At 39.1% G+C, this 27,272-nt stretch overlaps 1 long non-coding RNA gene across 1 annotated transcript; it reads left to right on the plus strand.

Moving 5' to 3' along the window:
- Nucleotides 1–7,387: 7,387 nt before the first annotated feature.
- On the plus strand, nucleotides 7,388–15,973 carry LOC116561294. Its single transcript, XR_004273382.1, has 3 exons — nucleotides 7,388–7,476; nucleotides 14,579–14,716; nucleotides 15,934–15,973. It is a non-coding gene; the product is annotated as an uncharacterized LOC116561294 (long non-coding RNA).
- Nucleotides 15,974–27,272: the final 11,299 nt, after the last annotated feature.

Here is a 27,272-nt window from a genome sequence, read left to right on the forward strand (position 1 = left end):
ACAAGGTCAAGAGATCGAGACCATCCTGGTCAACATGGTGAAACCCTGTCTCTACTAAAAATACAAAACATTAGCTGGGCATGGTGGCACGTGCCTGTAATCCCAGCTACTCAGGAGGTTGAGGCAGGAGAATTGCCTGAACCCAGGAGGCGGAGGTTGCGGTGAGCCGAGATCGCGCCATTGCACTCCAGCCTGGGTAACAAGAGTGAAACTCAGTCTCAAAAAAAAAAAAAAAAAAAAAATATATATATATATAACTATTTATCTCCCCCAAAAAAGCTCACATTGAGAGCTGTTTGGAAGTTCTAGGAGGGGAGTGCAGCTACTCTTATACCCAAAGACGGGTTCTCTTCTATCGGGGATGGTCATCCTCTTCAACCAAGTGTGCAGCTTCGGGAGGGATGCACATGGAGTGGTGAGGGAGGAAGGGGACACCTGCCTAGCCAGCCAGATGAGCCAAATCAACCCTGGGGATTAATGGGGTGACAGATGTCTCAACCAGATCACCCTCACATTCCCCCCCAAAACTCTTATCTATCTTGGTAACATCTTGCTAGAGATTCAAAAAAAGCTACTTATGTTATCAAAAACCCAACATCTCAGTCTCTCTTCTAGGAAGCAGTTGGTTATGAGGGCCCATAAAGAGGTTAATGCAGGCCGGGCGCGGTGGCTCAAGCCTGTAATCCCAGCACTTTGGGAGGCCGAGGCGGGTGGATCACGAGGTCAAGAGATCGAGACCATCCTGGTCAACACGGTGAAACCCCGTCTCTACTAAAAACTACAAAAAATTAGCTGGGCATGGTGGCGCATGCCTGTAATCCCAGCTACTCAGGAGGCTGAGGCAGGAGAATTGCCTGAACCCAGGAGGCGGAGGTTGCGGTGAGCCGAGATCGCGCCATTGCACTCCAGCCTGGGTAACAAGAGCGAAACTCCGTCTCAAAAAAAAAAAAAAGAGGTTAATGCGATGGAGTTGGTCCTTCCAGGAAGCAGTGCCCTTCCTGGTAGCGGCTTCTTTACTCAGGAGTGAAGAGGAGACAGGGGTGGAATATCACACCCTCTCTTTTGGCTGTTCTTGGACATTTCAGACGTTTCTGTCTCCAGAAGTATTATTTTCTGATATAGAAGTAGGGGCTGACTCTTAGCAACTTGTACAACTGATTCTCCAAGCATCATCCCTCCAGATATGTGGAGAGCGTTATGTTAGGTGCAAGAGAAGGCTGGTTGTCACTGGGATTTATGGAGATTTTGAATGAGAGGCAACTTCTGAACTGTTTGAAATAAAAGAAACAAGTCAACACTATCCTCCTTCTGTCTTATAAACAGGCCCTATCTTATGTCCATTTAGATAGACCTGGGTTTCTTAACCTTGGCACTGTAAACATTTGAATACAGATGGCTGTTGTTGGAGCTGTCCTGTGCATTGTAAGATGTCCAGCAGCATCTCTGGCTTCTACCCTAAATGTTGCTATCACTCCCTCCTAGTTGAGACAACCAAAAATACCTCCAGACATTGCCAAATGTTCTCTGGAGGACAAATCACCCCTGTTGAGAAACACTAATTTAGACCTTGGCCTTATTTTGATGTTGCAATGCAATTTTGTGCTTTTAAAAAATGTGAAGCTATCTTAATGATTTCTGTTTGAAGTAGTGAAACTCATCATAAAATGTTAGTAACCAGTTTTAATATCTTGGCAGTTTCATTTGTGCATACCCATATCAATACTTAATATCATATTTTTTACAAAAATGGTATTCTCTATTCTGTTTTGGATTCTGCTTTTATATTTAACAATATATTGTAGGCATCTTTCTATGTCAATAAATATATATCTACATCATAATTTTAAATGCATACTATTTCGTTATATGAATATATTGTAATTTTATTTTTTAAACTACCCATTTATTTTCTTTATTGAGGTATATGTTTTACATGCAGAAAACGCAGTTTTATAAGTTTTTACAAGTATATGCACTCAAGTTACCATCACCCAAATCAAAATGTAGAATTTGCAGCACCCAGAAGCTTCCCTTGTTTCTCTTTCCAGTTAATTCCACATGGTACTTCTCATTCAAAAAGACAACTACTATTTTAATTTTTTGATTTTATTGCTAAACAGCATTCTTTTATTTTTTATTTTTAATAGCTTTATTAAGGTATACTTGATTAAATGGTACTCTTTTGTATATAAATATCACAATTTATCTATTCTCCTATGTTGAACATTTGGATTATTTCCATTTTTTTGCTTATTTTGAATAAAATTCCTATAAATATTTCTCTTCTTCTTTTTTTTTTTTTTGAGATGGAGTCTCTCTCTGTCACCCAGGCTGGAATGCAGTGGCACGATCTCCGCTCACTGCAACCTCCGCCCCCACCCCCCACCCCCAGCTTCAAGCAATTCTCCTGCCTAACCTCCCAAGTAGCTGGGATTACAGGTGAGTGCCACCAGTAATTAGTGCCCCCAGTAATTTAGTGCCCAGCTAATTTTTGTGTTTTTAGTGGAGGTGGGGTTTTACCATGTTGGCCGGGCTGGTCTCGAACTCCTGACCTCAGGTGATCCACTGACCTCAGCCTCCCAAAGTGCTGGGATTACAGGCGTGACTGGTGCCTGGTTTACTAATTTTATTTTTTAGAGTTGAATGAACCTTTTCTTGTAGCACAGTAATGCCCCATGTAATTGAGGATGTGTGATGACTTGGGGTACCTCCACGAAATTGCTCTCAACAGCAAAAAGCCTATTGAGATGAGTTCCAGGACAGGTCAGCTTCAGCCACTACCCCCAGGCATTCAGCTGGGGCAGGGTAGTTAGTTATCTGCCTTCTGGAGCTTAGAGCCTAGATTTATGGTTTCTCTCTACTTCTCCTTTTATAGTGGTTACCTTTCTCTGACCTGTTCACTGCAGTGTGGTATGTGGAGTCAGATGAGGCACAGAGCTACTCATTACATTCCTTTGAGAAAATAGCAGGGTATGAACTAGGAGGTAAATTACAGGTATGGTATCTCATTACATAGTTTAACAACAGTTCTTTCAAACATTCTCTGTTGTCACTGCCATAACCAGTCCAAAAGCCAATTTCTAGATTATTTTGATTGCATTACCCAGTTTGAACTTTTTCTCTCTCAGACTCCTTGATTCCTGGAGATGTGAGACTTTTTGAATTCTGGGTCCCTGGTCTTCTTCTGCTTCAGAATTGATCGGTGGGCTGGAAAGGTGTGAATCAAAAGGGTGGTAATTGGTGAGGTAGCCATACTTTTGATGAAAAATTCTCTTCTCTTTCTCTCCCTCATTATTGCCATCTCCTTTCACTCACAGCACTGAATGGTTCAATAAATATTGAAATGGGAACCCAGAAGACCTGAGTTTGGGGCCTAGGTATTCCATTTATTAGTAGCTTTACCTGAAAAATTTAAGTCTCTGAGCCTGTTTTCTCATTGACAAGGTAAGGAGACTTTTTGCCTTTCTTACTCTACGAGGTTGTTGTGATGATCAGATAACACAATAAAGGTAATAGTCATGTGTAGCTTGATGTTTCACTAGAGGAAACTGTGATTCCATTTAAAAGGGCAGTTCCAGACCATGTGCTGTGGCTCAAGCCTGTAATCCCAGCACACTGGAGAATTGCTTGAAGCTAGGAGATCAAGGCCAGATTGGGCAATATAGTGAGATCCCATCTCTATAAAAAGAGTTTTAAAAAATTAACCACGTGTGTTGGTACATGCCTGTCATACCAGCTACTTGGGAAGCTGAGGCAAGAGGATCGTTTGAGCCCAGGAGTTCGAGGCTCCAGTGAGCTGTGATCATGCCACAACACTCCAGCCTTGGGTGACAGAGGGAGATCCTGTCTCTAAAAATAAATAAATGAATAAATAATAAAATAAAAAGGCAGCTGTAAGGAGACAGAAATTGACTAAGAAGTGAAACACTTCCCAGAGGCAGGTGAGTTGAATACGACCAGGGTTACAAAACCTGAGCAAGCTTGAGAATTTGTGCTTCCAGTAAGAAAATATTTTTATAAAAAGGGTCATATAAAATTTCCAGATAAAATACACATTGCATAAATACAGGACGTACTTATACTAAAAAATTCTTCACTGTTTATCTGAAACTCAAATCTGACTGGGAATCTTGTATTTCTACTTGTTACAGCTGGCAAGCCTACGGAGGTGATCCTCATGAGCAATCTGCTTTTGAGACTACTGACCCAGATCCTGAGTAGGGCCTACCATAAAGCCAGGGAAATGAGCTGACAGCCCACATGGTAAGAGTTCAGATGCTTCAGGGAGATGATAGTGGTTTTTTTGCTATGAGAATATAAAATCCTGCTTTGCCATCTCCCCTAGGCTTGGCATCTTACTCTTCGAATTTTTTTTTTTTTTTTTTTTTTTTGAGACAGAGTTTCACTCTTGTTGCCCAGGCTAGAGTACAATGGCTCGATCTCAGCTCACTGCAACCTCCACCTCCTAAGTTCAAACGATTCCCCTGCCTCAGCCTCCCAGGTAGCTTGGACTACAGGGGCCCACTACCACACCTGGCTATTTTTTTTTTTTAATATATTATTAGTAGAGATGGGGTTTTACCATGTTGGCCAGGCTGGCCTAGAACCCTGGACCTCAGGTGGTCCACCCACCTCGGCCTCCCAAAGTACTAGGATTACACGCCTGAGCCACTGGGCCCGGCCAACTCTTGGAATTTTAAACATTGTAAATACCAGCGTCCAAGGCAGGGGTAGAAACTTCAGGTACATATCCATTATTTATGCTTTACTGTAGCTGAATGACCTAGAAATAAGTTTTCCAGAGTGGGCAAAGAGATTATTAGGCCCTGGTTTCTGTAGAGAGGGGAGGATGGTAGCCTGACTGGTAAGTCCCAGAGTCCCAGAGCAGAGACTGGGAAATGCTGAAGACACGCTTTGCCTTCTTCCCAGGCTTTTCCATCTGTGCAACCCCACCTGGCTTCATGTCAGACCCAGGGCAAGCCTGGGAAATAGGTGGGGCTGTCTGTGCAACCTCTGTCTGTTGAGATGAAAGAGAAGTGTCTGGAGTGGTCCTGGGCAAGCAGTGACTTTAGCATTCTAGTACAAGCTGGTGATCATGGTGGAGGACAAAAAAACAGCTCTGATTTTCTTGTTGCTCCAGTTCAGCGCTGTCTGATAGAACTTTCTGCAATGATGGAAAAGTTCTGTATTGTCCATTATAGTAGCCACACATCACGTGTGACTACTGAACATCAGAAATGTGGCTAGTGTAACTGAAGAATTGAATTTTTAGTTTTATTTACATTGAATAAAAATGTAAATTTAAATAGTTGCATGTGGCCTATGGCTACCATATTGGACATGTGCTTTATGGGCCAAGGTCAAGTCCATACTGGAGCCACTCACTGGCTGGCAATTTATGGGCTGTAGAGATATTTAGTTTGCACAGTTAGAAAAACAAATCTGATTTAGATGCTGACATTTAATAATTGAGAGATTTCAAATGAAAACGTGAATTTCTGTTTTCTTTTGAAAATAATAGGCTACCTGGCAATGCCAGGCCAGCAATCCTTTGATGCCTCCATTAACCTGAGCTTGCCAGTGGTTATTTCGCTTTTGTTTTGCTTTGCATTCTGTCTGTTTTCCCTATTTATCTTACCTGCCTGGCTGCCGCAGGCATTCAATTTGAAAAAAAAATTCCGTTTCACTTTTATGAAAAAGACAAAGCTCCTAACTTTGCTTTAGGAATTTGGACCTTAGGAGGTGTCTGAGATAGAGATCAATTAGAAGGTGCTTCTCTCCGACTGACTAAAAAAAGGCCCAGTACAGGAAGGCAGAGGCTTCAAACTGTCTGAGCAGGCTTGCATGCTGGATCCATCACATTCTAAATGGACAACTTTGGGCAAGTCCCTTCCCCTCTCAGAAACTCAGTTTCTCCATCTGCAGCATCAAACTTGTAATGGTAGGGACCTTGCATTGCTATTATGAGGCTCTAATGAAATGAGGTGTAAAAAGTGCTCAAGGTCTATGCTCTGTAATAAACTTAAAATTTAGAAAGTGTCTTATTTACATATATATTTACAAACAGAGCCTCACTCTTTTGCCTGGACTGGAGCGCAGCAGCACAATCCTGGCTCGCTGCAGCCTCTACTTCCTGTTCTCAAGCCATCCTCTCATGTCAGCCTCCTGAGTAGCTGGGACTACAGGTGTATGCCACCACACTTGGCTGATTTTTGGATTTTAGTACAGATAGTGTTTCACCATGTTGTGCAGGCTGGTCTTGAACTCCTAGGCTCAAGTAATCCACCCTCCTTGGTCTCCCAAAGTGCTGTGATTACAAGCATAAGCCATTGAACCTGGCCCATTAATAATTTTTATATTTAGATAAGAATGTCACTTTTGGAAAGAAACTGGTAAGAACCAGACAGTGCAAAGAAAACACGCATTTTAAAAAATAGATTGAAAATAAATTGCTGCAGCCTATACACAAGGAATAAAAGATTGTTTTTATATGATTTCTGGGTTAATCTCATTGGTCACAATCTAATAAACCATGTAGAAATAGATTGCATGTTGAGCTTGTCAAGATGATGTTTGCTGCTTAGTGGCATTCTTAATTTGGAATTGGAAAGGAACCAGAAATGGCAAAAGAAATCAAATTCAGAAGGCGCATAAATCACCAAAAGCCTTCAAAAATAGGGCAATGGATGTAAATGTGAGCACAACCAAATGATTAGGAAGGAAGAAATGAAAATGTTCTTGCCAAAGATACTACTCGACCAAAGCAAAAGGGAAGAAGGTGTCTGAGTGGGTCAGGCATGGTGGCTCATCCCTGTAATCCCAACACTTTGGGAGGCTGAGGTAGGTGGATCAGGCAGGCAGATTATTTGAGGTCAGGAGTTTGAGACTGGCCTACCCAACATGGAGAAACCCTGTATCTACTAAAAATACAAAAATAAGCTGGGTGTGGTGGTAGGCGCCTGTAATCCCAGCTACTCTGGAGGCTGAGGCAGGAGAATTGCTTGAATCCAGGAGGTGGAGGTTCCAGTGAGCCAATACCATGCCACTGCACTCTAGCCTGGGTGACAGAGTGAGACCCTGTCTGAAAAAAAAAAAAAATGATGTCCCAGTAGAAGTGCAAAAAACAAGGGCAACCCCAAACTACTGCAGAAATCTCATGCAGAAAAGAAAAAGACTCCACTCTAGCCTGTGTCTAAGTCATTACAAAGAGTGGTAGCCAGCAGAATTTGTCAGACTTTTAATGTTATCAATTTTTGGAAAATGACAGGAATTTAAACTTGATTATAGCCATTTGACTCTAATCCTCTTAGGATATTTGATTATAAGAAAAGTGCTTAGAAAACAAACATTTGAGTGTGTGATTAAATGCAGCGTGGGAGGAGCAGTAGTCAGGGCTGAGCATTTAAAGAGCTACCATCCAGCTGGGGAGAGATAGGAGAGAACAGAGGCTCATCTGTGAGAGATAGAGACTGACTGGTGAATTTGGTTTTGCATGATCTTTACTTTTTAATAATTCAATTTCTTTCATTTTGAAATAGTGTTTGAAAGATAAATAGGCAAGAGTTTATTTCTGACAAAGGTATAAGGAGCCAGCATGTTTAAAGTCTCTGAGACTTAAAATAGTGAAAGAAGATGGGGAAAATTTTATTCTCCAGAATGTGGTGCACAGACAGGGTTGATGGTATGACTTATATCAGTAGCAAAGTCATGTGTAAGAATTTCAGGACATTGGAAAGGAGAGAACATGAATGGAAAACTAAACATGATGGTGAAATTGTATGGTATATGATGGAATTTCTGTGCAACCTCTGGTAATCTCTCACTAGGTTTAAGAATTATTTGTGCTCCTAGAACTATAGTAACTGAAAAGAAAAAAGAATTATTTGTGCATTATCCTTAGCAAACTGATTCAGGAACAAAAAATCAAATACTGCATGTTCTCGCTTATGAGTGGGAGCTAAATGATGAGAGCACATGGACATAAAGAGGGGAACAACAGACACTGGGGTCTACTTGAGGACGAAGGGCAGGAGGAGGGAGAGAATCAGAAAAAATAACCATTGGGGACAAAGTTAGTACCTGGGTGACAAAATAATCTATACCACAAACCCCTCTGATATGAATTTCCCTGTATAATCAACCTGCACATGTACACTGAACCTAAAATAACAATTTAAAAACTTAAAATAAAAGAATTATTTGTGGATACCAGTCCTGGGAGAGCCGTGGCAAGGATCAGTGGCAAGAGAGTGGACAGGGAGAACCACTGCTGCTGACATGCCATTTTTGTACACATTTTTAAGTGATACCTCTTTGGGACACAGTGGTACCTTTGTGTGAAAAACAGGCATTGTAGCCCCATGGCAGGTGCATAGTTTTGAGGGTAGAGTGCTGGTAAACTGCAGACTGTGCACTACAGAAGGTCTTCTAGCCAGGGAGTCTGTGCAACTTGATGTGGCAGCCCCAACCATGAGGAAGTATGCGTGGACATTTACAGGACACATGGAGGAGGGTTTTGACCATCACGGGTCATAGAAATAGGATTTAGGCCAAGATCACCTAATCCCTAAAAGATTTGGGGATTATAATATGTGTGTGTGTGTGTGTGTGTGTGTGTGTGTGTATGTAGTGTGCTCAGGAAACTGAGTAGGTTAGTATTTTTGGAAACTATATTTTTAAAGAGGTGTATTATTTTTCTGGAGCTACCAGGGCAAATTACCACAATTGGATGGTTTAAAACAGAAATTTATTCTCTCATGGTTCTGGAGGCCAGAATTCCAGAAGTCTAAAATCAAGGTGTGTGCAGCTTGGTTCCCGCTGGTGGCTATGAGGGAGTACCCAGCCCAGGCCTCTCTCCTCGTTTCTGGTGGCTGCTGGCAGTCTTTGGCACTGCTGGGCTTGTAGTGCGTCATCCAGTCTCTGCCTCTGTCTTCACACTGCCTTCTCTGATATAAAGACCGTTGACATTGGATACGGGGCTACTCTAAATCACAGATTATATCTCTAAAGACCTTTTTTTCTTTTCAAATTAAGTAATATCCGCAAGTTCCAGGAGAACATATTTTTGGGGAGGCCACCATTTAACCCACTATAAGAGGAGTCATGGTAAGACATTAGGCAGAAGTCTTCTAGCTGATATCAGCCAACTGCTGAATTTCCTATTTATATCAGTTTATGGTTCACTGTTATTCAAGTATTTGTCACTTACTTGGTGTCTATTTTAGCCTAGGCAGACTTTCATTTCATAATTGTGTGGCTTGGTTTTAGACAATTGTCTTAATCAGAAAAGCATAGTTCTCATGAACACACTTCTTTTTTTTTTTTTTTTTTTTCTTATTTATTTATTTGAGACGAAGTCCCTCTCTGTCATCTAGGCTACAGTGCAATGGCACAATCTTGGTTCACTGCAACCTCTGCTTCCCTGGTTCAAGCAATTCTCCTGTCTCAGCCTCCCAAGTAGCTGGGATTACAGGTGTGTGCCACCACACCCAGCTAATTTTTTGTAATTTTAGTAGAGATGGGGGTTTCACCATGTTGGCCAGGCTGGTCTTGAATTCCTGATCTCAGGTGATCTGCCCACCCTGGCTTCCCAAAGTGCTGGGATTACAGGCGTGAGCCACCACACTCAGCCACACTTCCTATTTCTGAAAGACGAAAAGTCCCTGACTACAGTCTTTGAGTTTTAGCCTAAATTTTCTATTTGCTGGAAATTGTTTTAAATTGTCGATATCTTACAGCATCATTTTCTCACTTATTAGTCTTTGCAGAGTGATTTCCACTGATGTATTAAAACCTTCTTGCAATCGACAAAGGATTACATGGAAGGATATGTGTATAATATATGTCCTACTGTAACCTTTCTCAGCCATGGTACATCAGATACTATATGGTTTTCTAAAACACTGAGTGCCAAGAGAATAGGCCATACGTATATGTATGTGTTGAAGAATGCTCGTTGTCACATACTCTAATGCCCATGGGTTTTAAAATTAGCATTATGTCAGGTTAAGGTGGCACATGCCTGTAATCCCCGCTAATTGGGAGGCTGAAGAGGGAGGATTGCTTGAGGTCATGAGTTTGAGACCACCCTGGGCAACATAGTGAGACCACATCTCTAAAAATAAATAAATAAGAATTTTAAAAAAGTTCTTTTTCTGAAATGGGGTTGGTTACAAAATGAAACAAATTGTTCTTTCATGGAATTAAAGAATGACAGACCTGAAAGGACTGTAGATTGACCAGCTCACACATTTTATAGACAAGGAAACTGATGCACAGAGAGGCTGACATATCAAAGGTCACACAGCTAGAGAGTGAAGGAGAGAGCATTAAAGTCTAGTGCTTCCTCCATTCACCTCTATTGCTTAAATTTGCAACAATTGTGAAAATTAAGTACATAGATAGAAGCCCTGATGAAATGAAAATTGGCATTCCTGTTTCCTAATGGCACACCTAGGATGAGAAACCTGGCCTCATCGTTTTTCATTCACTTATTCCAAAGCCCGAGGATGACCTCTCTCCCCCATTGCCATCACCATTTTACATTTTTCTAATTTTCTCCTCAGAACTATCTAATGTTTTATTTTTCCTTCCATGGAATGAGAAGAAGTAGAAAGTTCAGACTCTGGGAGGGAAACAGGAAGAAAGGTGGAAAGAAATAAAGGGAAGAGAGAAAAATATAATTTCTCCTTCCCAGCTCTCTATTTTTTCTATTTTCAGGTGTCAATATTATTCTAGTGTTTTTGTTTTGTTTTGTTTTGTTTTTTATTATTATTATTTTTTAGATGGTGTCTTTCTCGTCTCCCAGGCTGGAGTGCAATGGCATGATCTGGGCTCACTGCAACCTCTGCCTCTCAGGTTCAAGCAATTATCCTGCCTCAGGCTCGTGAGTAGCTGGGACTACAGGCACCCACCACCACGCCTGGCACATTTTTAGTAGAGATGGGAGTTCACTATGTTGGTTAGGCTGGTCTTGAACTCCTGGTCTCAAGTGATCTGCCTACCTTGGCCTCCCAAAGTCCTGGGATTATAGGCGTGAGCTACCTTGTCCAGCCCTAGTGCTGTGTTTTTAAAAATTAGAAAGAAATGAAATGCCTGTCAACAACAAAGTTGTTGAATAAGTAGTTCTCAATATTTGGTGTGTTTCAGAGTCTCCTCTAAATACTCCTTTTTTTAAATTTTAATTTTTATCTATTTTTATTTTTTCCATTGGTTAGAAGACACTCCTAAATATATGAATGTTTGAGCCTCATGCCAGACCTTCTGTATAAGCTGGACACTGGCAAGAGGAGAATGACCAAACTTCATAGGTGATCATAATGCAGACTGAAGTCTGCTAAGTACACACCAAATTATATTATGATAAATTCATGCAAAGGAATACTATGCAGCCATCAAAAGGATAATGTAGATCTACATGAATTTACATTGGTGAATGTCCATAATATGTTGAGTGAAAAGGTCAGGTGAAAGAATAATAATTTTAAGATTATTTCATTTGTTTAATAATATATATTATATAACATATACATGCAATTATAGCATATTGTGAATATGTGTGTATGTATGTATAATATCAGAAAGAATATGGAGCCAGTGTTCTACAGTGGTGTTAAAGAATTCCATTTTCTGCCCAATATAGCTCCATTTTTGAATTTTTATACGAGTCTATTATGAACCATGCATACTGTGTTGAGGGGGAGTGTTAAAATAAGAAACTGCCTGGGAGCTTCTGTCCTTAAATGACAAGGTCAGGGAATCTTCTGATGAGGATTAAATTAATTAACACTATTTAAATAATTTACCACTGTAAAAATGTTTTATTCATCTTCTCTTTGAGCTTACTCTTTTCAACCATTCTAAATTACAGATAGCACACGTTTAACTTACCTTATAAATTAACTTCTTCACCTAGAACAGGAAAGAAAACAAAATTTACTGCCCACCTGTTTTGTGGCAAAAGCCACAACTTGTAGTGAGGTTAATTCACTAGCTTTCATAAGAGAAAGAATAAAATGATCATCTTTCAGGACAGATACACTGTTTGTGTCACAGGCACTCCTGAAATATATTACTACATACTAACACTAGAGTATCTTGGAACATGAGTGAATATTTTATTGGAGAGGGAGAATAGGTTCAGTTTTCCTACATGGCATTAAATGTTAAAAAAAAAAAAAGACAGACATTTAAAAATCAATTTACCATTTCTCACAGATCAGGCATGGTTAATAATTTTGAGTCCCTGAGTAAAAAGTTTGGAAAAAGTTGGCTATAATTTTATTTGCAAGGTAAATAATTTCCCAGACACTCTGCAGTGTGGTCACCCCCATGAAAGGAGAAAAAGGACAGAGTAGTAGAGGTAATGTATGTTTCTCTGTGTTGTTTCTTTCTGCCTGATTTGGCATTATATTGTGTTTGTGATTTTAAAAAAAATTATAAATTAGGTCAAATTCTTTTTGTAGGTAGACAGAATATTAATATAGTTACATCAATAAATATTTAACTTTGTATGCCTATGTATATTTCTCTACACATATCCCTCAAACTGTAAATTAATTATTAACGTGAGTCTTTTCATTTTGCTAAGACTCTGAGCCACTTCCTCTAGTTGGTGGTTGTATGTATTGTACAAATGAGCCTATTGTATGTAGGTTGTTTAACTTTAATTTGAAAAAAAAAAAAAACACTTCCATGGCCATTGCTAGTATCCTTAAACCAACTGGTTAATTCACAGGTATGTATTGTTGGTGAGGAGAGAGCAAAACCCTACATATTGTAATCTTCTAAAAATACAACCTATCATTACTTTTAGAAAAACAAGCCCAAATACCTGACTGTGTATCAGAGATTTTATATATTTGGAATATGGTATGACAAAAGTTTTACTAAAAATAGATGCAGGCCTTTGATATGAGAAAGATCTTGGCTGGGCGTGATGGCTCACACTGGTAATCTCAGTACTTTGGGAGGCTGAGGCAGGAGGATCGCCTGAGGTCAGGAATTGGAGACCAGCCTGGTAAACATGGTGAAACCCCATCTCTACTAAAAATACAAAAAAGTTTAGCTGGGTGTGTGATGGTGCATTCCTGTAATCCCAGCTTCTCAGGAGGCTGAGGCAGGAGAATCACTTGAACCTAGGAGGCGAAGGTTGCAGTGAGCTGGGGTCACACTGGCCTGGGCGACAGAGTCACACTCTGTTTCAAAAAAAAAAAAAAAAGAAAGAAAGAAAAATCTCATGTTCTTTCATAAAAAGATATTGGTTTTGCCTAACCAATTCTATCATTTCTAGATATCTTGAAGTCCTCTTCAGATTTGTAACTAATTATAAAATTATTATTATATGTATGCGATGTTTTCATATTTATTGCAAAACTTACAAGACCAATTTTTCACATTCAGTTTTTGCTATTGTCATTAATGTTGTTTTTGTGGAAAATGGAGATAACAAAAAAGGATTAAAATCCTGGATTTATTGTGATCAAAGACAGCCTGATGGTTAGCCTCTTCTAAATCTTAAAGCACTGACTATTAACTTTCACAATAATATTAAACTTCTTACCCCTGCTAATATATATGCAAAAGAACCAACGCAAAATACTTGAGCTCAGAGCTTTACATATTTCTCCATATGGATTCTTAGACATCTGTGGAAACACCTGAGTCAGATCTGTTCCTGAATGCATTTGTTTGGTTCTGCTTTAATTCTGTATATATCACACAGCTCCCCAGGCATGCTCGAAGCACCAGCTATTTAGACTCAGTCTTTTCCTAATACCGGCTTAACCTCCAACCTCAAATATGGTGAAAATCTGTATCTCTCCTATACTGCTGAAGACTTTCTAGGGGCTTATGTTTTCTGAAGCCAGGTTCTGTCCCAATTTCTGGTTGAGGATGAAATTTCTTTCAGATTGATCTAACAGTAGTTCTTTTTGATTCTCAGTCCTAAAACAATCCAAAACAGGAAGCAGAGTCCCTATTCCATTAATTGCCACATACCATAAACAAGGCAGTGGATGTGGCTGGCTTTTCTGAAGAATAGGCATAATATAAAACTGAGAAAGCTTGTCCTTAGAAATCTGTGTCATTCTTGTGTTTTTTTTCTCCTCAGGCGTCAGCTACCCATTATTTTCTAAGCCCTTGTATCTCTCCTCAAATTTTTCACTTTTCCCACTTTCTGCCCATTCTTATGAAGAGAGAATTTTTTTCCCCTCTTTTCCTTGCTCCTTTGCTTTTCAGAACTTCCTTTTCTTCAGCTAGGATGACTATCAAGATGCTTTGCTAAACCAGAGTTTTCCCTCTAGAAGAAATTCTGCCACAAGCTAATTTTTTTTAATCAAAAGAATGATGCAGGCATAAGACTTAAAAACTTTCCACAGAGAATACAGAGAAAGTGTGATTTTCTCCCACCCCATACTGCAAATGCCCGAATTCTTGTGGTTCTTACTCAAAGGTATCTCTTTGTGCCAGTTTCCTGGGTACATAAGTGTGTCTGTATCCCCATGTTTTGAAAAGTACTGTGCTGTGTACCTCCCATTTCCGCTGCATATCCACTTTTGACCTTTTCTTCGTCACTCAGAGTTCCTCTTAGATGCATCCTCAGGCTCCTGCACCTTGGGCTTCACGTTGGAAGATGAGAGAAGAGAAGAGAGGTGGGGCCTTGGCCTGGCTTCCTGAGATCCCACTGTGGCTCTCTCCGGTGACTCTTTTCTTCCATGTATTGTATTTGTGCCTTTCCTTCACCTGTTTAGGCCTTTTTGTGGTTACAGTGCCTCATCCTCTCTCTAGAGGTTTTTCCGCACCCCAACCAGAACTTATAAACAGTCTCCTTTTAAAACTCAGATTATCCAGCATGACTGTGCTATATGCTGCCTTTAGGGAATCCCAAAAATACAAAGCAAAGCACCACATGTACGGTTTTCTGGAGCTTAACTGTCAGGCCGTATCAACTTGCATGCAATCAACCTGAGGCCTCTATGAGCATAATTTCCAATTGCACTGATGTCATTTATTTACCCAGTCCCTTACTGGTGGCAAATAGTTTGTTTCCAGTCATCCTATGTATAACTTTACTACAAACATAGATCCCAGTGTTTGTGTCTTTGCACATATGTGTAAGCATTAACTGCAGGATAATTTTTAAAAATAGTAATTGCTACACCAAAGAGTATTTGTATTTAAAATATTAATAAATACCGACAAGTGCACCACTTAGAGGCTTGCATTAGTCTATACTGCCGTTGACAATGTCTTGTCATTATAGTGTATTATTTGCCAAATCAATAGGTGTAGGAAGGTACCTTGTTGTGATTTTAATTTGCATATTCAAAATTTAAGATGCACAACAACTTTCCATGTACTTAAAATGATTATTTCCCCTGAGAAGCTCCTTTCCCTATTTCTCTTATGTAAGTGCTTTTAAAAATATTATGTAATATATTCTTCTTATGTAAGTATTTTTTTAAATATTAAGGAAATTAATTCTTTTTCTCTCTTATGCATTTCAAATTTTTATTTTCCTATCACATTGATTTATAGCTTTACTTTTGAAACACTTCCAATAAAGAAAATTTAAATTTTGTATAGTGACATTTATTAATCATTTATTTTCTTTGTTAGCAAGGCCTCCCCCATTCTGAGACAATAGAAAGATTCACACTTTCTCCTGGTATTTTAACTATTTTTTTTTTATGTTTTTATGTTTAAAACATTGAACTGTGGACATTTTTGTTATAAAAAATTAAGCAGGCCTAGTTTCTCCTCGATGTTAGTGTTGTTCCTTCTCCACTTAATGACTGCTCTCATGTTTCCCCATGACTTGAAAAAACGCCACTTTTGTATATGTATTAGTTTGTTTCTGTACTGCTATAAAGAAATATCTGAGACTAGGTAATTTATAAAGAAAAGAAGTTTAATTGGTTCACTGTTTTGCAGGCTGTACAGAAGCATAGTGTCTTCTGCTTCTAGGGAGGCCTCAGGAGATTTACAATCATGATGGAAGGTGAAGGAGAACCAGGAATGTCTTACATTGCCAGAGCAGGAACAAGAGAGAAGAAGGGAGGTGCTACACACTTTTAACACAACCAGATCTTGTGATAATTCACTCACTCACTATCACAAGAACAGCACTGAGGAGATGGTGCTAAATCATTCATGAGAACTCTGCCTCTGTAATCCACTCACATCTCACCAGGCCCCACCTCCAACACTGGGGATTATGATTCAACATCAGATTTTGGTGAAAACACAGACCCAAACCATAGCAATACATACTGAATTTCTATGTTCATTTGGGTCTGACTCTGAATTTCTATTTTGTTCCATTGTTTTTGTTAATCTAATTTATTAGTTGTCATAGGCTATGCTATGCCATGATATAAATTATTCCTGAAATATCAGTTGATTAATAAAATGAAGGTCAAGTTCTCCCTCAGACTCTATGGCAATGTGGATTATTGCTACAAATAATGTGGGTGTGCTCCACATGGTCACTCAGAGATCCAGGTTGATACACACACCGCTGATCTTATGACACCAAAGACCATCCTTGTAGTCTAAAATATGGTCAATTTTATAAATGTCCCATAAGCACTTGAAGCAAAAGTATATTCTCTTTCACAGAGTATGAAGTTTCACATATATTTTAGTTAGATTGACATGCTTAATTATATCATTTGCTTCCTCTATATCTTATTCATGTCTACATGGCTTTCTTAGATTAAGAAGAATAAGTTATATTTCTTCTACTGTTCTATTTTTTCATTTCTTTAGTTTTGTTGAACAATTTTTAAGAGCTCCTTTGAATTAAAAACATGTGTTGAGTTATAATATACATATAGTAAAGGACACGCCTCTTATGTGTAAAGATTGATGATTCTTTATGTGTGACCACCGGGACCCCAGAAGACACTTTCTTGCCCTCTCCCAGTTAGTACCCTGCCAAAAATAATTTGTATATTAGTTTTGCCTGTTTTTGATCTTTATATAAACTCCCTTCTTTCCCACCATCTGATCTTGCTAGGTTAAAGAATTAATTTAGTAATTTCCTTTTTATTTTCAAACACATTAGACCTCTATAACTTGACTAATCAGCTTTAAACAAATTCCTTTTTTCTTTCCTCTGTGATCGATAAGGAAACAAATAACCTTACATAACTGCTGCCTTTCTCTTTGCTTCCTCTTCCCAATTTTAGTGAGTTCAGTTATTACACTTATTATGCAATAACCTAATTGTTCAGTCTTTGTTCATCCTAAATTTCTATTGATTCAATGGTCACTATTATTCCCTTCACCATTGTTTCTTCCTGCAGCACTTTGAAAGCTGAAGTTCTCGTATAGCAGGTTTTTTCAAGAAGAGATTCATGGGAAGTGTATTTCCTGATTTCTTTCACGTTTGAAAGTATCTGTCTGGGCCAGGTACAGTTGGCTCATGCTTGTAATCCCAGCACTTTGGGAGGCCGAGGAGGGTGGATCACGAGGTCAGGAATTTGAGATGAGCCTGGCCAACATGGTGAAACCCCATCTCTATTAAAGATACAAAAAATTAGCCAGGCATCGTGGCATAATTCCAGCTACTTGGGAGGCTGAGACAGGAGAATCTCTTGAACCCAGGAAGTGAAGGTTGCAGTAAGCCATTGCATTCCAGCTTGGGTGACAAGGCAAGACTCTGACTCAAGAAAAGAAAAAAAAAAAAAGAAAAAGAAAAAAGATAAAAAATGTATCTGTCTATTGCCTTTATTCTAAGCAACGAGATGTGTGGGTCTAAAATTATTACATGGTATTTTCTTTCCCTGATGACTACTTCTGAAAATTATTGTAGAACTCAATGTTCCTGTAGAGAAGTCTGAGCCATTAAAGCCAGAAAAGAATTAGTTTTTTTTTTTTTTTGAGACAGAGTACTGCTCTGTCACCCAGGCTACAGTGCCACAATCTTGGCTCACGGCAACCTCCACCTCCTGGGGTCAAGTGATTTTTGTGCCTCAGCCTCCCAAGTAGCTGGCACTATAGGCATGCACCATCACACTTGGCTAATTTTTGTATTTTAGTAGAGATAATCTTCCGCCATGTTGGCCAGGCTGGTCTTGAACTCCTGACCTCAGGTGATCCATCCGCCTTGGCCTCCCAAAGTGTTGAGATTACAGGCATGAGACACTGTGCCTGGCCTTAATTTTTCTTTTTAATGAGCTGATCATTTTTGTTTGGATGCCCTTAAGATGCTTTCCTTTCTGCTATTTATTGAGTATACTGATCAGTGGTAATCAATATATATTATTTTTTTCTTGGGACATGTTGTATTCTTTTTCTTTTCTTTTTTTCTTTTTTTTCTTTTTTTTTTTTGAGATGGAGTCTTGCTTTGTTGCCCAGGCTGGAGTGCAGTGGGGTGATCTTGGCTCATTGCAACCTCCAACTTCCGGGTTCAAGTGATTCTTCTGCCTCAGCCTTCCTGTAGCTGGGATTACTGGTGCACACCACCATGCCTGGCTAATTGTTTTGTATTTTTAGTAGGGACAGACTTTCACCATGTTGTCTAGGCTGGTCTTGAACTCCTAACCTCAAGTGATCTGCCCGCTTAGCCTCCCCATGTTGTCTAGGCTGGCCTTGAGCTCCTAACCTCAAGTGATCTGCCCGCTTAGCCTCCCAAAGTGAAGTGCTGTGATTACAGGTGTGAGCTGTTGCACCTGACCAATGTTGTGTTCTTTGAGCCTGTTGATTTAATATTTCAACTTCTTGTAAGATGGTAGACTGAGTATTTAAGAGGGAAGCCTTCTTTCCATTGTAAGACATTGAAAACGTCAAAAACAAGAAGAGAAAAGTGAGGCCATAATTGAATTAAATATATAGCTTAGAATCTAACAAGAATGAAGCATATGGAGATGAAAAAATGGAAAATTAAAAGAGAAGGCAACCAACAGACAGAGAATGGGAAGATCCAACATATGCCAAATAGAATCTGTGAAGGAGCCTCTAGAGAGAATGAGGGGAAAGCAATATTCAGAGGACTAATGGCTGAGAACTTTACAGACTTTAAGAAAGACACCATAACCCTGAGTCTTTACCAGGATAAAGGAAAACACATTATTGAGAAACAAGATATTGAAACCACAGAACATCAGGAAAAAAACCCTGTAATAGTGATAGAAATTATCTACAAAAGAATGATAATGAGACAAATAGCAACCATAGATACCATAAGACAATTAAATAATATCTTCAAAGGTTGGGGAAAAAAACCCAACAACCTACATTTCTATACCAAGCTAACAATATAACAGTGAAAAGGAGGCTTAGCATGACTAACTCCATTTTGTTCCTAACCCTCTCATCCACATGATATTTTTAGGTTAACTCCTTTTGCTTTCTTCTGCACATAGGCCAAGCTAACCATGGGAGGAATTTGGTTTGTAGTTTAACTTTAAAGCAAAGATGATAATAGTTCCCCCTAAACTAACCCGAAGAGATAATGAGGGTGTACACACAAGTAACAATGTTATGTTAAGGACTTCCAGGAGCAAGGACAAGGTTTCTTTTTTTTTTTTTTTTTTTTGAGACAGAGTTTCCCTCATGTTACCCAGGCTGGAGTGCAATGGCGTGATCTCGGCTCACTGCAACCTCCGCCTCCTGGGTTCAGGCAATTCTCCTGCCTCAGCCTCCTGAGTAGCTGGGATTACAGGCATGCACCACCATGCCCAGCTAAATTTTTGTATTTTTAGTAGAGACGGGGTTTCACCATGTTGACCAGGATGGTCTCGATCTCTTGACCTCGTGATCCACCCGCCTCGGCCTCCCAAAGTGCTGGGATTACAGGCTTGAGCCACCGCGCCCGGCCAAGGTTTCTTAACCCATCCCTTTCACCCTCACCTCCAATCCTCACTGCCACCCAGATGTCTGTGATCATTGGTTACTTCTGTATCTCAAACGCTTCCCTCTTCCCCCTTCCCCTAACCTTAAAGAAGTCTGAGATTTCTATTAACTTATGATGGTTCTTTAGGACATTAGTCTGCCTGCCATCTTCTCTCTCTCTTTTTTCCCAGGGGGAGACAGGGTCTCACTCCATTGCCCAGGCTGGAATGCAGCGACACAATCTCAGTTCACTATAGCCTCTACCTACTGCACTCAGGTGATCCTCCCACCTCAGTCTGCTGCGTGGTTGGGACTACAGTTGTGCACCACCATGCCCAGCTAATTTTTGTATTTTTAGTAGAGATGGTGTTTTGCTATGTTGCCCAGGCTGGTCTCTAACTCCTGGGCTCCTGTGATCCACTTGTCTCAACCTCCCAAAGTGTTGAGATTACAGGTGTGAGTCACCCTGCCTGGCCTAGTTGGCTCTCTTAAAGTCACTTTCCTTTCTACAACACTTTGTCTCTCAGCTGATTGGCTGTTGTACTGTGAGTGGAAACCTAATTGGTCATAATTGTAAATATTGTTATAGTAAGGGTATTGTCTCTTGCCATGGAGGCATGCTTACTGTGGTGCCTTAAACTATCTATTTTAAGATAAGTAACTGTAATTTTCTACTTTGGTTACTCTCCAACATTCATGGTTACATTTAGGAAGAATTCACATCTTTATAATATTGAATTTCCTATGATTTTCATTATTTATTTGTTTTATTTTTTAAAGACAGGCACTCTACTGCCCAGGCTGAAGTACAATGGCATGAACTCAGCTCACTGTGATCTCTGCCTCCCGAGTTCAAGCAATTCTCTTGCTTCAGTCTCCTGAATAGCTGAGATTACAAGTGTGTAACACCACACCTGGCTAGCTTTTTCTTTTCGAGACATGGTCTCACTCTGCCTCCCAGGCTGGAGTGGCACGATCATGGCTCACTGCAACCTCGACCTCCCGGGCTCAAGTGATCCTCCCACCTCAGCCTCCTGAGTAGCTGGGACTACAGGTGTGTACTATCATGCTTGGGTAATTTTTGCATTTTTTATAGAGGTGGGGTCCCACTATATTTCCCAGGCTGGTCTTGTACTCCTGGGTTCAAGCAATCCAACTGCCTCAGCCTCCCAAAGTGCTAGGATTACAAGCATAAGCCACTGTACCCAGCCAGCCCTTTTCATTTTCAAGCCTTCTTTTTTGTCTTCACTTTATTGATGTTTTTTCTTCACATTAGTTTTGCACATTTCCTTTTCAGTTTATTTATCAGTATTATGTATATTTTGTTGCTACTGCACTTGAAATCTTTTTGTTGTTGTTTATTATATGATCTCACATTAACATTTGTATGAAGTAAGCTATAGTTTATTAATTTTATAATACAATTGGGTATATCATATCTCCCATTTGCTGTTTGTCTTTATGATATTTTAAAAAGTAGAATATGCTGTATGCGTAACAGGTATTTACATATTTATCTATGATATTCTGTTAATAGGACTTTTCTCCATGCACTGAGTGCCATCATATGTTCCACCAGCGATTTACTGGTGTACACAAACAATAAGCAAAGTCAAAACTGTCCTGAGCTGAGTGGTTCCACAATGTGTGTTGTGTTTTCGTGTTCTCTGCCTGAGCCTCTCCTTCCAGTTTTTGTCCTGAGTTCTAGTAAATCATTTTTATATGCACTGACTTCCAAAGTTATGATACCAACAAGGGCAGAGAATCAAGAGGTAGCTGAGGACACACATGTTCTGCCAACGTGTGATGCTTTTAAGGAAATATTTGAGGAAGCAGAGAATAAAGAAAATTAGGAGACTGGTAGAAGTCTTTGACATTTTGAAGGACATTCTAAACATTGCTTACAACTGAGGATTGAGCAATCACTTAAGTACAATGTCTATACTACATCTCCACAGGAATACAGGATCCCATAAATAAGTTCAGTTAGAGCCCTAACATCTAGGAATGTATCCCCATGCTAAACTGGGTAAGTGTCCATATGTTTCTTGATTGACTCTGTATCAATCTCTCCTGTTAATTCTAACAAGTTTTCCAGTGAACACTATTTTTGGGGTAATAGCATAAACTACAAATAACAATAATTATTACAACTTTCCCTTACTTTTACCTCTTAATTTTCTCATCTACATGCATTAGCCAATTCTTACCAATTCTGTCTTTTCTGTTATTTGAATGGAGATGATTCCATATTTTGATGTTGATGCAACTTGTTTAAGCTAGCTCTTTAGCCGGGCGTGGTGGCTCATGCCCATAATCCCAGCACTTTGGGAGGCTGAGGCAGGCAGATCAGGAGTTCAAGACCAGCCTGACTAACATGGAGAAACCCTGTCCCTACTAAAAATACAAAATCTTAGCCAGGCGTGGTGGTGCATGCCTGTAATCCCAGCTACTTGGGAGATTTAGGCAGGAGAATCACTTGAACCTGGGTGGCAGAGGTTGGGGTGAGCTGAGATCATGTCACTGCACTCCAGCCTGGGCAACAAGAGTGAAAATCCATTTAAAAAAATAAAAAAGATAGCTCCTTACAAAATAAGAACACATCCACTTATCCCTATTTTATGAAGTGTTTTAACATCAGAAATTGTTTAATCGTATCAAATGCTTCCTAGTCTTTATAAAAGACATTGTATGCCAAAAAATGTATGAAAATTACCAATCCCATTAGCTCTTAGAAAGGCGCAAATCAAAACCAAAATGAGACATCACTACATTCTACCTGAAATGCTGATAGTAAAATTGGGTTGACTATAGAAAGTGCTGATGAGAATGCGAGCAACATGAACTTTTAAATGCCGCTGGTGGAAGCATAAATAGGTATAACCAGTTTGAGAAAGTGTTTGCCAGCATCTCTTAAATCCGACTAGACACCCATCATGAAACCTGCAATTCTGACTATTAAGTATATAACCAACAGAAATGCATGCACATATGCACATGTTTATGCTAGTTCAATTTATTATTGACTCAAATTGAAAAGCAAAGTTCATTAACAAATAATAGGATAATAGATATTTAGAATATTTATACAATTATTTTCAAAAAAAGATACTGTATTTTTTCTTTGGCCTAATATGTTGAACTATGTTTGTAATTTGCTTAATGTTGCCAGGTGCTTCTGTTTCTGGGTGTTCCTTATTAGTCATGGTGAATTGGTATTACTAATACTTTGCAGACTGAAAAGGTTGGTTTCTTTCTCTCTTTTGACTAGCTCTGATATATTTAAACTTATTTTTTACAGTAACTTAATCATTCCTGTGACCATAAACTTGTGGATTTTAGCTTAAGACAGGACTTTGCTATTCCAGAATTCCTTTTTCAGACACAGAAACACTGAAATCCTTTATCAAATTTACCTGAATCCTGTTTCCTAATTCAATATTAACCTATTAAAGCTTAGAAATTTTCCCTCAGAATGATTTAGTCACTAAAAAAAGACTGAGAAAATTTTATGAGCCTTATGACATTAAATATGATAATAAATGAATAGAAAATGGTCTAGAAATATTCTTCATTAAAAGTTATACTCTGTATCATAATTACATTTCTTGAATCATTTCTGTTGGCTACAAGGTATAAGAATCTTGATGATAAAAGAACACTAGCATAGTATACTACCTTTCATTTACATATTTTATCTTTTGTGAGTCATTTGCCTATGAAGATGGCTCTTTTGATAATATGCTCTGGATGAGTTAAGGTGAACTAACTTGTACTTTGTTACACAAAACTCAGAGGAATATATGTGTGTGTGTGTGTGTGTGTGTGTGTGTGTGTGTGTATAAAATTAAGAGGTTAAGACTGTTAATCCACTCATTCAATAATTATTTATTGCTCTGTTTTTGTACTAGGTTCTAGTATAGTAATGTATATCATGAAAATAGAATCATATTCAGAAAATGACTTTTTAAAAAAATTTACTTTAAATTCTGGGATACATGTGCAGAATGTACAGGTTTGTTACATAGGTACACATGTGCCATGGTGGTTTGCTGTACTTATCAATCCATCACCTAGGTTTTAAGCCCTGAATGTGTTAGGTATTTGTCTTAATGCTCTCCCTCCCCTTGCCCGCCAACTCCCCGACAGGCCCTAGTGTACGATGTTCCCCTCCATGTGTTCTCATTGTTCATCTCCCACTTATGAGTGAGAACATATGGTGTTTGGTTTTCTGTTCCTGTGTTCGTTTGCTGAGAATGATGGCTTCCAGCTTCATCCATATCCTTGCAAAGAACATAAGCACATCCTTTTTTATAGCTATAGAGTAAGAAAATGACTTTTTAAAACATTAAATGACAGGGGGCTGGACATGGTGGCTCACACCTGTAATCCCAGCACTTTGAAAGGACGAGGCGGGCAGATCACCTGAGTTAAGGAGTTTGAAACCAGCCTGGCCAACACGGTGAAACCAAGTCTCTACTAAAAATACAAAAATTAGTTAGAGGTGGTGGTGGGTGCCTATAATCCCGGCTACTCTGGAGGCTGAGGCAGGAGAATCACTTGAACCCAAGAGGCAAAGGTTGCAGTGAGCCAAGATCACACCATCGTACTCCAGCCTGTGCAACAGAGTGAGAGTCCATCTCAATAAAACAAACACAAAACTCTTAAAACATTAAATGACTGAAGGTAGGCTATTTTGGCCATAATATGTTAATTCTTCTGAACTGTGTCAAGTAATAATTCTTTTTTCCTTTTAATAAAGATACATGTGTCAACAAGAAAGGTATCTCTTGAGAGTCTCAGGAGTAACACTGTGGAGAATTCAAGGAAGATCCAGTATTATGGATATTGTGTTGTCTGTTCAATAGCCAAGCTTATGAACTTTCTCTCTAGGACTGAGTTGCCCAGCTGGTGTGCACAATACCTAAGGTATCCTGCGTGTCTGGTTTACATACATGCCAAGATTGATTTCCCTCAACTTTCAGGGGGCTGCCTGGGACCCAGACAGCTAAAGCCTCAGGCAGGTGAAGGCAGCTCTTCTTTTTTTTTCTTTTTTTGAGATGGAGTCTCATTCTGTTGCCCAGGCTAGAGTGCAGTGGCATGATCTCAGCTCACTGCAACCTCTGTCTCCTGGGTTCAAGCGATTCTCCTGCCTCAGCCTCCCAAGTAGCTGAGACTACAGGCGTGGACTGCCACGCCTGGCTAATTTTTTATATTTTTAGTAGAGACACATTTTCACCATATTGACCAGGCTGGTCTTGAATTCCTGACCTCGTGATCTGGCCACCTTAGCCTCCAAAAGTGCTGGGATTACAGGCATGAGCCACTGCGCTTGGCCCAGCCTCTTCTATTTACCCTGGTGAGTGCTTAAGTATCATCCCTTACCATGGAAGGTACTGGGCACCATGTTGTGTGACTGGACTTTTTTTTTTTTTTTTTTTGAGCCAGAGTCTTGCTCCATTGCCAGGCTGGAGTGCAGTGGCACATCTCAGCTCACTGCAACCTCTGCCTCCCGGTTTTAAGTGATTTTCCTGCCTCAACCTCCCAAGTAGCTGGGACTACAGGTACCCGCCACCATGCCCAGCTAATTTTTGTATTTTTAGTAGAGACAGAGTTTCATCATGTTGGCCAGGATGGTCTTGATCTCTTGACCTTGTGATCTGCCCATCTTGGACTAACTCTCAGTCTTCTATCTTTGCTTCTCATTGTCTGCACCCCCACTTTCCAACCCCATAGTTTTCTGAACAAATTCTCATTTCCATTGGACTGGCTTCTTTTTCCAGTCAGCCTAGGATTTGCTGGTCTTGAGTCTGAGGTCAGTCAGTGGCTTTTGGTTGGCAGCTCAGATTCCCTGTAAGGTAAAACCAGCAATCTACTGAATAAACCTGGCATTAAGCTGAGAAAAAGAATGAATAAAGCTAACACCATCCATTTTCTCGTTTTGACTTACCAACTGATGACAGGCAAGGACTACATAGTGGGACCTTTACTTTATGTACCACTTTTTTCCCTGTCAGTGTACCATGTAGTATATTTTATACAGTTTCTTCGCAGAGATGTCTAAGGCAAAATTGGTAAAGAAAGTTTGAAAGATGGATTACATATATTTATTTCTTAAAAAATGAAAAAACACATGAATAATACACTTACCCTGATAGGCAAAGCAATCTGTGTGAAGATAAGAGCTGGTGTGGTTTTTAGGAAAGTCACTGAACTAGGCTGATAGCATCTTGGCTTTCTTTCCAGCTCTGCTACGTTTACACTATGTGACCTCAGGCCAGGTGTTTTACCTCCTGCACTTTAGTTTTCCCATCTCAAAAAAAAACATAATACTTACCATACCAAACCCAAAGGGATGTTGTGAAAATGATATCAAAGCGATTGGAAGGCTTGAAAATGCTAGGATGTTTGTATGATATGAAAGAATGATCATGGATCTAAGATAAAAGAGTTCAGGCACTTTGAGATTAGTAAGAAATTTGGGTCAAATGCTGAAGTAGGGCTCTTACCACTACTGTGGTTTTCTTTTAAAAGTTTAACTACAATACAGAATTATCGTCCATTCTATATTATTTCATATATTGAGAAGTATTAAAATTTGGCTTTACAGTGATCATATTTGTTCTTAAATGTAAGACTTATTTAAAATTTCTTTTATATAATCTAAATAAGATACAGGGACCAATATCTTTTTTCTCAGTAGAGATCTGACCATATTAATCACACAAATTTTTATTTATGAGAAGTACCTGTACCACAACACTTTGGAATTATATATATATATGTATGTATATACTCATATGTATATAAATATTCCATTTTATGAATCATGCCAATGTCTTTTATATGATCCACAATTATATAAATACAAATACAATTGTCTAAGCATAATTCATAAAACTAATAATTTTCTTTAGCTGGGTCTCAGATGCTAAGACCATACATTTAAACAGATATAATTACTATTTTTAATTGGTAATTGTAACACGAAGATCTGAATCTTTAGCTACCATAAAAGTGAGATCCTATATGCTATTTTCTTTCATTTCTTTTCCCCCTTAATTCACAGAAAAAAATTAGATATTTTTATCTTACCATGCTTGGGAGCAAATTCAAAACAGTGTATATTGTTCATCCTCACTCAGACAGCACAGACCAAGTAAAATGTCATCCATCTCATTAACAAGTATATTTTCCTTTTTTGTTTTAATTGCAATTTCTGTGTATACTTCTTATTAATACAACTAGAAAACCATTAATTATGATTTCATTTATTCAGTTTGATGCCCAAATATTTAAGAGCATGGTGTCTCTAGTGGACAGAATAAAAGGAATACTTGGTTGTAATAAATTTAGAACAAAGCCATTAAATAAAATTTATTTCTGTCTTACTGTTGTAAGTTATGTCTTACTATTATAGGATTAAGTTCTTC

The sequence above is a fragment of the Sapajus apella genome, unplaced genomic scaffold, assembly GCF_009761245.1.
Source record: "Sapajus apella isolate SASKATOON/1434 unplaced genomic scaffold, GSC_monkey_1.0 scaffold29, whole genome shotgun sequence".
NCBI lineage: Eukaryota > Metazoa > Chordata > Mammalia > Primates > Cebidae > Sapajus > Sapajus apella.